Source organism: Hyaena hyaena, unplaced genomic scaffold (genome assembly GCF_003009895.1).
Source record: "Hyaena hyaena isolate Hyena2069 unplaced genomic scaffold, ASM300989v1 scaffold_540, whole genome shotgun sequence".
In the NCBI taxonomy this organism is placed as follows: Eukaryota; Metazoa; Chordata; class Mammalia; order Carnivora; family Hyaenidae; genus Hyaena; species Hyaena hyaena.
In genome coordinates, this window is record NW_024081171.1 from 1,221,895 (window position 1) to 1,236,249 (window position 14,355).

Consider the following 14,355-nt stretch of genomic DNA (forward strand, 5'->3'; position numbering starts at 1 on the left):
TAGGGGAAACACACCTCTACATACTAAAGATCATATATAAAAAACCAACAGCTAATATTCTATACTCAACATTGAAAAACAGAGCTTTTCCTCTAAGATCAGGAAGAAAACAAGGATATCACTCACCACTTTCATTTAACATAGTAATAGAAGTCCTAGCAAAATAAGTCCAGAAGAGTAAATAAAAGCCATCCAAATTGGTACAGAATAAGTAAAACTCACTATTTGCAGATAACATGATAATACACGTAGAAAACCTTGGAGGAAAATGATAGAGGAAGATAGCAGAGTAGGAGGATTCTAGTTTACCCAGTCTTAATGGGTGATGACACCTAGGTAACAGCTGTATCATTGCAAACCAGGAAACAAACTGAAGATTGACAGAACAAATTTCCACAATCAATCATAACTGCATTGAAAACAATGGGAAAGGCAGAACCCCAGTTGTGAACCAAACTAACCTATCAGATCAGCCATAAACGGGAGGAACACCACAAGCATGGGGAAGGGAGAGGAACCAAGCTTGCACGCGGCATTCCAGATATGGAGAACCTGCATGGGTAGACAAGTCCCTATAACATTAGGTTTTGAAAACTAGAGGGGCTTCACTGAGAGAGTTTTTGTAATCAGTGGGACTTAATCCTGGGAAGTTTAAAAAATAGCAGGCTCAACTCCGTGAGAGTGGAGGGTAACAAGAAGTAATCCTTGCCCTTACATAGCATAACAAGCAAACTTATGGTGATAGAAGTTTGAAAAGCACTTCAAGTATACAGGATGGAGATTTTTATTCACTAATCTTAGAAAGTGTGTTAGAGGGGCAGGCATCTTTAGGAGACTTTTCCTTAAACAGAAAACCCTAAAGACTCCACCAAAAAACTATTAGAACCAATAAATGAAATCAGTAAAGTTTCAGGACACAAAATTAATATACAGAAATAGGTTGCACTTCTATTCACAATAATAAAGTAGAAAGAGAAATTAAGAAGCCAAATAATTGCAAAAAAAAGAATACTTAAGAATAAAGTTAAACAAGAGTCAAAGACATGCACCCTGAAAACTCTAAGACACAGATGAAAGTTTGAGGATGATACAAATGGAAAGATATTCCATGTTCATGGATTAGAAAAATTAATATTGCTAAAATGTCCATACTACTTAAAGCAATCTACAGGATCAATGAAATCCCTATCAAAATACTAACAACATTTTTCACAGAACTAGAGCAAATATTCCTCAAATCTACGTGAAACCACAAAAGATCATGAACAATCAAAACAACTTTGAGAAAGAACAAAACTGGACGTATCTAACCTCAGATTTCATGATATACAACAAAGCCATAGTATCCAACAGTATGAACTGGCACAAAAACAGACATAGTAGATCAATAGAAGAAAATAAAGAGCCCAGAAATCAACCTACACTCTGGCCAATTAATCTACAACGACAACAAAAAAAGAAGACAAGAATATACAATGGGGAAAAGACAGTCTTTTTAAATTTTTTTTTAATGTTTTATTTATTTTTGAGAGAAAGAGAGAGAGCATGAGCAGGATAGAAAGAGAGATGCAGAATCCAAAGACAGGCTCCAGGCTCTGAGCTAGCAATCAGCATAGAGCCTGACGTGGGGCTTGAACCCACAAACCACGAGCTCATGACCTGAGCTGAGGTCAGACGCTTAACCGACTGAGCCACCCAGGCACCTCAAAGACAGTCTTTTCAATAAAGAGTGTTGGGAAAACTGGACAGCTACATGCAAAAGAATGAGACTGGACCACTTTCTTACACAATACACAAAATGAACCTAAAATGGATTAAAGACCTTAACCTGAAACCTGAGACCATAAAACTCCTCGAAGAAAACATAAGTAGGAATCTCTAGGATATAACTCTTAGCAACATGTTTATGGATTTGTCCTCTCAGGTAAAGGAAACAAAATCAAAAATAAACTTTTGGGATTATACCAAATAAAAAGCTTTTGCATAGCAAAGGAAACCATCAACAAAACAAAAAACGTGAACCATTGAATGGGAGAAGATATTTGTAAATGTACATCTTATATGGGGTTAATATCCAAACATTTATACAACTCAACACCAGAAAAATGGGCAGAAGACCTGAATAGACATGTTTCCACAAAACACATACAGGTGGCCAACATATACATGAAATGCTCAACATCACTAATCATCAGGAAAATTCAAAATAAAACCACAATAAGATATCACTTCACACTAGTCAGAATGGCTGGTATCAAAAACACAAGAAAAAACAAGTGTTGGTGAGGATGTGAAGAAAAGGGAACATTTGTACACTGTTGGTGGGAATGTAAATGGTGGAGTTACTAGTTTCCTCAAATAATTAAGGTTGGAAATACCATATCATCCAGTAATATAACTACTGCATATTTATGACTTTGTTTTAATACTTAGAAATGTTATAAACCTATATATATATAATGTAGAAATTATAAACAAGAAAACAAATTATTCATAAACTGAAACCAAAAGTAGCCACCATAAATATTTTTCATCTCATGACCATGATTCTATGTAAATACATACATATACAAACATACACAGATGATCATCTTCTACTTTGCTATTATATTTGGCTAATTTTCATAACATGTTATGAGTGTTAGATATTTAATCAGTTTAAACAAGTATTCTTTTGTCATACTGGTATTCTATTCAATAATTTTAACTTTTCTTGAATATGACTCATTTGATTTTCCTTAGTCTTATTCTAAGCAATATCCTTGAAATATTATGATACATTAATAATTTTTCTTTAAGTTTTTTATTCACATTAAATTAATGTAAAATGCTAAAGTTTTTAAAAGTTTTTATGCCCATAATAATTTTCCTTTTTTTCCTGATTAGGAAAATCAGAGCTATAGTTTTGAACTAAGGACCAAAATTAGGGAAAGTTTCAGTTCCACAAACAAAAATAAAAATCTCAACAGAAATAGCATTTATGGTCACAAGATTGAAGGACTATGTGATTACCTTGAAGAACAGGAAACAGAAAAGACCCATGCTTTCAAAAGCAGCAGGAAATCTTAGATCTTTTTTTTTTATGGTACTAAATTATATTATGTTCTTTCAAATTTTCTGGGCACCATTTACATTCCTAGGTGAGAGATTAAAAGTAGTCCAATCTGGTCCACACATGTATTGTTGAGATTGAAGTCCTATAATTATCTTTCTTTGAGATTCACACAAAGTTGAGGAAATAAGATCCCTTATTGGAAGGGATCATTTTTTAAAAAAACAGAGAAAAGAAAAGAAAAAGAAGTTGCCTCTATGTTCACCCTAGAGTCACTATGCATTCAAACTATCTTTATATACATAGGAACCCAGAAGATCTTTCCATTGAGCGTGCAACTTTTCTTCAAACAAAAATAGAGATTCATTCCCTGTCCAGTGAGAGAAACACAAGATCTCAATTTGCTACTGTGTCCAAAAGATAATATCATGAAGCCATTGCTCTCAGAGGCCAGAACCATTAATTGATAGCACTGCTCATTTTCCTTCTGGTTTTTACTAACAAACCCTATGTAATATTACACTGAGAAGAAAGATAATAATGTTATATTTTTAATGTTTATTTATTTTACGGAGGGAGAGAGAGACAGGAAAAGGGAGAAAGAGGGGGATGAGGGAGGGAGGGAAAGGGGGAGAGAGAGAGAGAGAGAGAGAGAGAGAGAGAAAGAGAGAGAGATGGAATCCCATGCAGACTCCACACTCAGTGTGGACCCTGACACAGGGCTCAGCCCCGTGACTGTGAGATCATGACCTGAGCCAAATTCAAGGGTCCGACACTGACTCAGCCACCCAGATGTCCCTAATAATGTTTTTCTTATGTGAACATAACCTCCAAAAGCTTTGGTGGCCCTCCCTGAGTTAGGTGTCAGTCGTTTTCTGCCTCCTGATAATCATTGCCTCTAAGCTTAGGGATACTATGAAATATTCCAAATGTCATAATTAGAAATTTCATTTAGGTCTTTATTGGAAAAAAAGCCCTCTTTCTTCTTCATAGTCAGAGTCACTCACCACATATATATTTTATCCCATTTCCAAAAATGTAGTGAGGAGCACTGAGTGCAATGAGGCAGCTATCTGTGTGTCTTGGTGGCAACATCCCTTGGTTACTATGACCTGTAGACTATAAGAGTCCAGAATCATAGGAACAAGTCATAAACCTACTCAGAATAAGCTCCTAGTATAATCCCAAGGGGCATATCTCTTAGGAGCAAACATTAATGTCATTACCTTTGATTTCCCTGAACTATTTCAAATTCTGTGTATCCCTGTAGAGAATATTCTTTTCAACAATTAAAATACCTGCTTTAAATAAACATCAACAAATCCACTTAGCTTATGTTAATAATGGTTTGCATTATGATAATACATTCTGTTGAAAATCTGCATTTCATGTTTTTAGATTATTTGACATTTTAAATACTATTCTTTTAATTACAAAATTAATTAGAGTATAATACCCCTCTCATTAATGATGAAAATTAACATGCTATGCAATATAGATTGCTTTCAAATATGAAAAGTGTCAGTGTTTACTGAAAGCTTAGGTAATTTTCATTTAAAATATGCTTAATTGCATCCATTCATAAGAATTTTTCAGGAAATTATAGTTAGACTCTTTTTCCTTTGAATGTGCTTCATATTTTTTGAGGAATAACTGAAAAACCTGATTAAGATGCATTATAAGTTTAGGAAAAGAGTCTTTTATCAGAAATAATCCTTCTCTAAGGTTACAAAGTTAAAGCATTGAAATGTTTCATTTCTTTACTTATAAATTTTGAGCAAATAAATTCCTTCATCAGCAAATTTTTTCCTTAAAAAGCCAGAAGCTAAAACCACAGAAGATTTATGGGTTCACAGTTATAGATGTCAGCTAACTCCTTGGGGTACCAGGAGAAGAGAGAGAGAATAAGTCACTCTAGTGTTCAGAATCACACAAAGTGCAAAATGTACAGTCTTCAGAATCATATTACATATTAGTTTGCTAGAATATCTCTCTATCTGGTTTCATCTCTACAACCTTCAACAACAACAAAAAATGTTTATATATAGACCAATTTCAAACTGCATATCAATTTATGTTAAATTTTTAGATTATCATTTTATTTTTTATTTTTTATTTTTTTAATGTTTATTTATTTCTGAAAGAGAGACACAGCGTGAGCAGGGGAGGGCCAGAGAGAGAAGGAGACACAGAATCTGAAACAGGCTCCAGGCTGTGAGCTAGCTGTCAGCACAGAGCCCAACTCGAGGCTCAAACCCACAAACCACGAGGTCATGACCTGAGCCAAAGTTGGACGCTCAACTGAGCCACCCAGGCATCCCCAGGTTATCATTTTATTAACTCAGCTACCATTGATTAAAGATATTTACTAGAGTTTTCTAGGATAGTGTAGTAAGCTGATGTACCCTGTAATAGACTAAACTAGTTGCTCATCTGCTCCTGGAAACATACACATCAGGACTGGTTACCACTCCAACTTAGGATCTATTTTGGAACTCTGAGTGTGGCTTACTGGGTTAAGCGTCCAACTTCAGGTCAGGTCATGACCTCATGGTTTGTGGGTTCGAGCCCCGAGTCGGGCTCTGTGCTGACAGCTAGCTCACAGCCTGGAGCCTGTTTCAGATTCTGTATCTCCCTCTCTCTCTGACCCTCCCCTGCTCACTCTCTCACTCTCTCTCTCTCTCTCTCAGAAATAAATAAAACATTTAAAAAATTTTTTTAAAGAATATATTTTGGCAGTTATTTCCATCTTGCCTCTTACCATGGAGTGCCAATCTTAGTCTCTGTTTTTTGAGACTATTAACAATCCTACCAACACAAAGTAAACTAGTTCCATGGTAATTGGAACACCAAGGTAAATTAGTTTCTACTGTCAACTCTGGCCTCTTGAGCTTCTTAAATATCCTCCTCTGTTCTTACCAATGCATTTCTTTTTTTCTTTTTTTAAAATTTATTTCTGAGAGAGAGACAACGTGAGCAGGTGAGGGTCAGAGAGAGAGAGGGAGACACAGAATCTGAAGCAGGCTCCAGGCTCTGAGCTAGTTGTCAACACAGAGCCTGACGTGGGGCTCAAACCCATGAACCATGAGATCATGACCTGAGCCGAAATAGGACGCTTAACCAACTGAGCCACTCAGGCACCCCTTACCAATGCATTTCTTATTACCTTGATGGAAAAAGTTTCTTTTGAGTATTCCTGGGAACCAAATAAAGTTGTAGTTGTTCCCAAATTAGTCTTTGTAGCAACGTTAGTCTATTTATTGGTTTTAAGACAAATTGAAGAATGGCCTCGAATTGAGGCATTGAGATAGGCATAGAGCTTCTTTGTGACAATTGCCTCAAGTGAGATTTCTGCTGTTGTCTTATAGCAAGGAAGGAGCTGTTATTCTTGACTGGAAATATAGAGTTCAAGATTCTCAGCTATGCCAACACAAATTTCACCATCATATATACCATCATTCTACCTTTCCCCTATCTGAGTCCTGACTTTGGCATAGATCTCCGAAGATGTGCATTTAGTGCCCTTTGAAGCTCTGGTACCACTTAAACTAAATTTTTAGACTGATTTTTCAGTATAGTCTACTTCTCAGCTATAGGTGACAAGTTTCTTAAAATGTCCCCATGGAATTATTCTGACATTCATAGTGTGCCATTGATAGTTTGCTAATCTGAGTCTATCATTTTCTTTCAGGGCTCCTAAAATTAATCTCGGGACATCAACCAAGTCATTATAATGTCCAAAATGTTCCAGAATGTTCAAGAATAATACCTACATTATAAGCCAAAGTTTCATAGCCTACCTTGCTGCATGCTGGAAGTTGGCCCTAAATAATAGGTGTCTATGTTCTAATCCCCTGAACCTGTGAATATTTTCTTAGATGGATGTAAAATGATGTGATTAAGAATCTTGAGAGAAGGACTTTATTACTGGTTTTCTGGGCAAGCCCCAAATACAATCATATGTATCCTTATAAGAATGAAAACAAGTTTGTTTTAGAACAGATACACAGAGAAGTGAAAAAGGTAGAGACTGGAATAATGGCTACAAATCAGGGACCACCACCAGAATCTAGGAGAGAGGCATGGAATAGATTCTCTCAAAGCCCCTGGAGGAAATATGGCCTTGCCATCTCCCTCATCTTAGACTCCTGGCCTCTGAGCTGTGAATGAAGAATATCCTGGTTTGTGGTAATTTGTCATGACAGCCACAAGAAACAAATTCACACCTCATCAAAATGTTCCACCAGTGAGATTCTTAGTAATGATAATGCTTATGCATTCCAGGGGTTATTATTACCACAACCGATAACATCAATGGAGTCTTTATTGCTGTGTGTCCTGTGGGTGATCTCTCATCAGAATGCCATACTGAGGATCCGCTTTCTAAGGCCACTATGACACGAGTTATCTCATATGAATTGCCTCCCCAAATTCCAAAATAGAGTTTACAACCAGGGTTAGCATGAAGGTACTTGATGTGAGGATATTCTCCTAGGGACAAGGATTAGGGTGTCAGGGAAGAAAAAAACCACTAAACTCAAACTGAGGATATATTATTGAACTGGTTTCTGTTGAGATGAAACAAGACTCAAACACTATGGTGGGCTATTTGATGTGTTGACTTGGCCAGGCCACAGTCCTAAGTCATTTAACATACATCAATCTGATTTTTTCTGTGAAGATGTTCTGTAGATGTGATAAAAACTGACTTTATGTAGTCAGTTGACTTTAAGTAGGAGATATTATTCTAGATAATCTGGGTGGGCTTGATTCAGTTAGTTGAAAGGCCTTAAGAGCTGAGCCTTACTTGAAGAAAGAAATTCCATCTATGGGCAGCAATTCAGCTCTTGAGTTGGAAGTTCCAGCTTGCCCTTCCTGATGGCCTGCCCTAAGGATTTGGGAATTGCCTAGCTAGCTTTCCTCAACTGCATAGGCCAAGTCCATGCTAGAAATCTATCGATCTATCACCTATTATCTATCTAATCTGTATAATGATTCTACTTCTCTGGCTGAAATGTGACTGACATGAATCTCTTGAAGTATTTCAAATGGCTGTACCAATTGCATCTCAGGATTTTTAACAGGAACAGAAAAGTACTCATCCACAGACTTCTGTTTTCATATCATCAAGGGTTCCTTCAGGAGCCATTAACTACCTTACCTTTCCATGTCTGTGCTTGAACTAGAATGACTGAGCAAGCCCTACAGGTAAACCATGTAGTGATGGCAGATACACACTGGGGAAAAGGAACCAAGAGATACAATGTGGACTGAGAAAAGTGCCCAGTGGACTCATGCAAACTTCTGGTTTCTGCAGCAATGGCCCAATTTAAAAGGTGGCTCAAAATGATAGAAGATGATAGGAACTGTAATATTTATGTAACTATCTCTGTGTAGATACACAAAGACACAATAAGCAAGGTTTTCTAAAAGAAAAAATTTAATTTCTTTTTTCCACTACACTGATCATGATAAAGAAAAAAATGGTTTGGTTTATTATGTTTTGTTGGACCCAGTTTACCAAAATATTTATATAAAAATGTGAAACATTAAGTACTTAGCCATTCATATTAATTAACATTTATTACTGAATATTTCTTCTTTATATAATCCTAACCTCATTAGTGTTAATTGGAAGTAATTATGACTGATCAATTGAATACTTCATTAAAAGATTTGTCTATTAAGTTATCTGCGATCCCTAATAATGAAATACCACATTTGCAAATAGCACACTACTGTTCTGGAATTTAGATAAAAATCTCTAAAATTGGTATCAAATATTTAAATTAAAAAATAATATTTATATATGCATATAATATGCTCATGTCCCCATGGGTGTATTCAGGTTGAAAGATGAAGCAATACACACACACACACAGTCATATGTCTGTGTATATGTATATTTTTATGTTTAGAGGAAACCTATATTTTTCTTAATAAAAACTGAAGTTTTCCTCTGAACACAGTAGTGTTGAACTTTTATACATACATTCCTTTATGTATTTCCACTATTAAATAAGCAATTGTTTTAGATTATAAGCTTTAAAAACTTTTATTTATTATTGAACCATATGATCCAGCAATTCCATTGGCAGGTATGTATGTAAAAGAAATGAAAACAAGAGTTCAAGGAGATAACTGCACTGCCATATTCACTGCCAAATTATTTACAATAGCCAAGATATGGAAACAACGTAAATGTCTGTCCATGGATGAATGGATAAAGGAGTGGTAAACATATACAATGTTCAACCGTAAGAAAGGAAATCCTGCCATTCGCAACAGCATGGATGGTCCTTAAAGGCAATATGCTAAGTGTGATAAATCAGACAAAGATAAATATGTACTGTCAGATTTTCTTTTAATGAGCGTGTTGATCCATGAAAATACAAACACATTATTATGCCTATATTTATACCAGACTTACTATGACCAATTTGAAGAATAATTAAAGATTTCTCAAAGTTTTTAATAAATAAAAGTTCTTGATTTTCAAATCCTCCAGATTCTAGCAAATTGGCATAAATATATATTGTAGTTTAACTCAGATTATCTCACCCTATTTTCTTTTTTAAAAAATTTTAACATTTATTTATTTTTGAGAGAGCACAAGCAGGAGAAGGACAGAGAGAGAGAAAGAGACAGAGAATCCAAAGTAGGACCCAGGCTCTGAGCTGTCAGCACAGAGCCCCACACGGGGCTCGAACTTACAAGCTGTGAGTTCATAACCTGAGCTGAAGTTGGATGCTTAACTGACTGAGCTGCTCAAGATCTCCTTTTAGGTATTTCTAATGATTATTGCTATACCTTTCTCCAATGATTCTTTAATTAAAACTCTTCATTGTTAACATTTTATCCATAGTAATCAGAAAGAAAATAAAGTGATCATGAGAGAATTTTCCTAAATCCGTTTCTGAAACCCACAATGACTTGTATTAATTGAAGTGAGGCTTTGTCTTTAAAGATACTATATGATGAAATTAGCAATTATCAGACAGACACACAGGAATTGTGTGGAGATTACCCATACAAATTATGATTATAAATTTAAGACAAGTACAACCTTTAAAGACAATTCAATGGAAGTAATACATATATTATTTAATTTTGATGAATCCAATTAAAGTTACCCTTGAGTGTATATAAGTGATAAAATGCTACTTAATGATAACATTACTTATTCTTAAAGAAGTTATGGATAATAAAAAATTGATAGGAATATATTTAATGTTTGAATAGAAAAATTGAAGCTAGTTAAAATAATTTAGAACATAAAATGTAATACACTGTCTGATGTTTCTCCAATTCATAATGGTTTCTTTTGGTATGTCTCTCTTCTTTTCCCCTAAGAGCATCCTTGAGACAATGGTTTTATTAATCCCCAAATTAGTGATAAGCCCTTATTTGATCTTCAAAAGACCTCCATAGGAAGAGACAAGGTATGTGAGGACTACTACTAGTTGGTACTGATGAACTGCCATTTGCAGAGGACAGACTTTCTCAATTTTTTTTGCCCAAACCAAAATTAACCAAATTAGGAAACATAAATTTATGCACTCAAAATGGAATATACTTATCCTGGCCTATACAGAAAGAATTACTGATATAGATTATTTGATTACCTTGGAATGTTTAGAGGGGGAAAATCTACCAAAAATAATTTAAGCTTTTTTTCTTTGCTGGAATGGAGAATGCAGGTAGACTAGTAATTATGGTTACAGTGCCAAATGAAAGGGTATTACTCAACCTCCTGCTGTTCATGAAAGGATCATCACTCAAAACTCTGGGATGATTTCTCCTGGGTACCTTTAAACTGTATCCTTTCTACCAACCTTTTATTTCTATTTTATTTCTCTCTTCTTGGAAATGCTACTGCTTCTTAGATTTGCAGACTTCTTAATTTCCATCCTGTGCTTTGTGCCTGATGACCGAGTCTACAGGGACTCTCTGCTATCTACTTTTCTTCCCCAATTGAAATAGAACATTCTGAATTACTGACCTCTTCACTCCTAAATGAACTTCATTCATTTGAAATGCTAGCAGTGATAAACTTTAACTTATTATCCCACAAACTGCTAAACCTAAATAAATCACTGAAGTTGTTTTAAGTCTTTTGAAAACATTGTAGCAGAATTCACTTCCACCCACCAGCTGGAAACTGAACCAAAGCCCATTAAATACAACAAAATGAGGAGGGGGAAAAAATCACAAAGGAGGAACTGAATGCTTACAGCTTTATGCAGTCCAAGTCTCCAATGTTCTGCAATTTTGTAACTTTGACAAAAGCTCAATCAATTGAAACAAACAAACAAACAAACAAACATTACCGGTGATTGATTTGTTTCTGATTTGTTTCTTTTTTGTCTTTTGTTACTAAGCCACAGTAAAACCACATCCTGTTCCCTGAAGAACAGCAGGTTTCTACTGTGGTTTTATTGTGGTCACCATGATGTATATTCAGCTCTGTGGCGTTGCAATTAACTACCAAAATATATTAATGTTAAAACACAATTTAAAGCTAACAAAAAGATTGCTCCTGACTATGCCTGAAAGATTTCCAAGATTAAGGAAGCACATCTGCTTAACTATTATTAAATGAACGAAACTAAAGAAAGATGTAGGGGAAATGAATAAATATTAAATGCTCTCTGATGTAAACTTTGTTGCTTTAGGTACTATCCAGTAAAAATGGATTTCATATTATTCACCCGAAATGCTTTCAAAAAATTTGTTAGATATCAATGTCTTTGTCAGCCAGATTGAGTAATGTGTTATGGTAGGTGGCATTTATGTATAAATACCTGTGTCATCGTGGATATATGTTATCATGAAGAGCCAAAAATTAAGTCCTCCATTAAGAGAAACCTCGGGCTGCACGTAGCCCCAATCCCAGTCCCAATCTCAGACTGTTCAAGGCTAAAGCCATCCTCGGACCGCCCTCAGTTCAGCTAATCAAAAAACATTCCTATGGTCTGAGTCAAGGCTGGGAACTGCAGATACAAACTAGCCAATTTCTCACCGCTTCCCTGAACCCCACGTGGGCCCTTTGAATTCACCTCATAATTGGTCATTTTCAAAGGATTCTCAAAAGTCATGATTGGGTCCCACCAAAAGTAATGAACACCCCACAGACACTGAATGGTCAAAGCTGTAATTGTAATTGGTGCTTATGTGATGATGCTACATGTACTGTAACACCCCCATCCCTTACTCCTTAAAAACTCTATTCGCTGTTGTTCTTGGCTTCATCTTGCTGCCACGACACCGGTAGGTGGATGAGCCCCTGCTCGAGCTTGTAATAAAGACCCTTTTGTACTTGCATCGGTGCCGGCTCCTTGGAGGTCTCTGGGAATTCGCGAATCGGGCACAACAATCAAATTGCAGTTACTGAACCCCCCTTTTATAATCCAGAACAGGGGTTATTAAGGAGGACTAGGTAACACAAGACTACATTGGAGAACTGTGATAAATGTTAAATGCCTTATTTTTAAAGCAATCTCAATTTCATTAAATACATTTCCATGTTTTATTGGAAGTTTGTTTGGAATGTGAAGGCAATTACACCCATAGATTCATGACACACAATAGTGCCAACTGTGCAATACCGCTTCTTTATTTTATTTTTCATTGTTTTAATGCTATATCTCTTCCTCTGTTTCCATCCCATACCTCTTTCTACATAGATATTCACTCTGGTTTATTTATTTACAATCTACCTGCACAACAGCTACTTTGAATCATATGTATGGAATAACTTGTCTTTGTATTTTTCAGTTCTGGAGTGGTATTGACCTTTATACATTAATCTTTTGATTTCTTTTCAAAAATATACTTATTCATGTTGCTATTTGAAAGGTAGATCTATTTTCACACACTTGCAACCCACTAATCTAACGCTATACATGTATCAGGTTATTGTAATGACATCACTCCACTTTTTTGTATGAATTTCTGTATTTGTTAGAATAATCCATGCTGGATTTTGTTTAAATTTTGATTTAATTTCAAACTTACATAAATTGTTCAGGAATACAAGAAATTCCCACAGTCCCTTTTACCAAGGTTCATCATTTTATAATTATTTCACTCTGGTAAAATTTATAAGTATTTTACCAGTCTCTACATTATTACATGAACAATTTGGTAACTGCAAACATTATGTTCCTTCACACTAAATAATTCAGTATGTATTTCCAAACAATAAGGACCTTAGCCGCAGTAGAATTATAAAAATTATAAAATTTAATGGCACAATAGTACTATCTAAGATCATACAAGCTTCCTAATAATGTACTTTGTATGTATGTTTCACTAGCCAGGACCAAATCCAGGAACCCATATTGCCTTTAGTTGTCGTATCGCCACTTTCTTAAAATTAGAATCTGTTCCTCAGCCTTTGTCATTCTTGTCTTAATATTTTTTTAAGAATGTAGGTTATCTTAGTAGAATGCCCTTTATATTGTGTACTTCTGATATTTCGTGACATGTGAGGTGGGGTTACCATTTAAATAATATAATTGCCTCTTTAGTGCATTATTTCAGAAAGCACATTTCCCCAAACTGGTGATGTTAATATTAATCACCTAAATTTATACCTGTCAGGTTTTTTTGTGAAGTTACTCTTTTTCTAATTAATACTTCCTAGGAAAAACTATGAAGATATTTCAATATTCTTTTTCTTATCAAAATTTCACTGAATAGTTTAACATCCATTGAGGAGTTTCTAGATTCAACAATGCTACTACATTCATTAGCCTCCATTCTACGATAAGAAATAGCTTTCTTTTTTGTGACTATATTTAATATATCAGTATGATTTTATTAATTCTCATTCCTTTCAATGGATTATTGTTATTTGATTATTTATTTTGATGCTGGACTTGTTCCAATCTTGGCCAGTTGGAAGCATCTTCAAACTAAATATTTTGTGCCTTTTTGACATGGTCCTGTAATTCTTTTATTACTTTCTCAGTTTCCAGTGTAAAAATAAATATCAGGTTCAACTTCTACTTTACCAGCCACACGCTGGAACAGACTATTTTTATTGGTTTATTTTAGTGAAGAATTTCCAAGAACTGGATGCTAGAAATGCTCATTGTCACTGATGTAGCATTGATTTTAGGCCTTTTGTGTAAACAAATATAGGAGGAGATACATAAATGTATACATACATATAGCATATATACAGTTATAAATACTCATAATGAGTCTGTATTGATACCTTCAATTCTATGCAAGAAGTTTCATTCTAGCCTTTTCAACTTTCCATATCTTTAACTCCTTTCACCACACCTAGAAAT